The sequence below is a fragment of the Belonocnema kinseyi genome, chromosome 1, assembly GCF_010883055.1.
Source record: "Belonocnema kinseyi isolate 2016_QV_RU_SX_M_011 chromosome 1, B_treatae_v1, whole genome shotgun sequence".
Classification (NCBI taxonomy): Eukaryota; Metazoa; Arthropoda; class Insecta; order Hymenoptera; family Cynipidae; genus Belonocnema; species Belonocnema kinseyi.
In genome coordinates, this window is record NC_046657.1 from 158,191,814 (window position 1) to 158,193,848 (window position 2,035).

The following is a 2,035-nucleotide window of genomic DNA, read 5'->3' on the forward strand; positions in this document are numbered from 1 at the left end:
AGCGTATAGCATCTTACCTTGATTTTGGGATTTAAATGTTTATTATAAACTAACCGTTTGAGTTTCGAAAAAGATTGATTTGCTTTTTCCAATTGTATTTCCTCATTTTGATTGAAATTCAGATATTGGTCCATGTTAGTGCCTAAATATTTTACTGATGTCCTATTGGGAACATGCTCTCCCCCATCCTTTGTTTCTTTTATCTGAAAGGCTTTCCAATTTCTCTTTGCGTCCCTATTTGCTGCGCTAAGCGGTGGACGGAAAAATATTGTTTTGCATTTTTGGATGTTTAATTTTAGTTTCCATGTATAAAGATAATATTGAATATTTTCAAACCAAATCTTGAAGTTGCTCTTGTATGACGAGAACTGGTGTATTCAGCGTGGTATGGCCATTGGCGAAATACTAAGTTGAAACAATGTTCATAAACGGTGTACGTAAAATGGGAAAAAATAATAAAATTCTATGACAACTTTTAGTGAAAAATGCAGATTGTCTCTTTGAGCTTTAAGACAGCTAGAAGTATAATAGATACTGCTGGGATCGCATTTTATGGTGATGAGGTTAAAGGTACATCGCGATATAAACCCTAAATATGCCAGGTAGGAAGCTTATGGGCTTAAGTTTCGTGAAAGTCAGAAGACATTTTAGAAGGAATTATTGTATCACAAATGCAATAACATTTACAATTGCCTATTTTATAGTCTACGCTGTCTACACTCACCTTGCTATCTAAGCATACGAGTAGAATGCTTCTTTATCTACAAATGTTATGACAAGTTATTTATCCTGTAACTTTCACCATTTCCCACGCGGTGTGTGTCATTGACGTCCTTATTTCTCGCTAGTGGCAGCACCTCGGGGGAACAAAAAACAGCGCGAGATATTTGAATATCCATTCAGGATAATTTTACGTGTGCAAAGGTTCAATAATGAAATTGTTTAAAAAATTATGATTTGGGTTTCCACAAATGTATAAATTTGAGCGATACTTGGTATTTTTTAGAGTGAATCGACTCTGTAGGAAAATGAATTTCTTAATCTGATACTCAATTTACTTGTTTGATTTGCACATGGAGAATATTTGGGTGCTAAATTTTATATAACGTAGTTCGGTAAACGGAGGACATTGCAGCATTTTATTAAAATTTCACATTTAGTCATGTAAAATAAAATAGGGTAATATTTGATATAAAAATATAAATTACTATTATACATTTATTATAATTTAATTCGCCATTCAGTAAGAAATAATACAACTAGATAATAACGATTACTTGACAGCTAGGTAAAATAAGTTTCCTATCAGTTAGGTAAAATGAATCGAACTGTTAGTTACAGTTTCAATCAAAGAAAACAAAGTCGACCGCTCTATTTGTAAATTCTACGTCTCACTCATGTAAAATTTCGTGGGTCAGCAAAAAAAAATTCTTGCTACAGCCAAATTCTGTGAAGGTCAACCACTTGCTACACACATCCTTACAGAATTTGTCTTAAATAATTACATTAAATTACAATGCATTACGTATAACACAGGCGCACGCTTTTAATCGATTTAACGCTTTTAAAAATCGAAAACGCTTTGACGGGTTTCGAACCACCTACTCCAAGTTTAACGCGTTTGATCGCTAACGACTAGACCTCAAGGCTAAGTTAACACTTAGATTATCAAGAAAAAAATGTCGGCTACAGGTTAAAGTACGAGTAAGTGAGGGCCGTCCAAAAAATATCTGGTCCCCGTGCATCGAAATTTCTTATTTTAACATTTTATTAATAAACAGGCTTATAAATTTAGAGGAAGTAAATGTTAGAAGTAAATGTTAGAATTTAATGAATAAAAGCAAACATATAAAACTAATCCATATGTTTGAATATTTTCTGAAGTCCTACAATATTACCCGAAACTTAAAAATGTTAAAGTTTGTACGGGGGACTTGGCTTTAAACTTCAGCCCTGCCAATGTTGGCGTCCCTAGCGATTCTCATTTCACCACACTGTTGTGTAATTTCTCTCATAATAAAAGTGAAAATCTCTG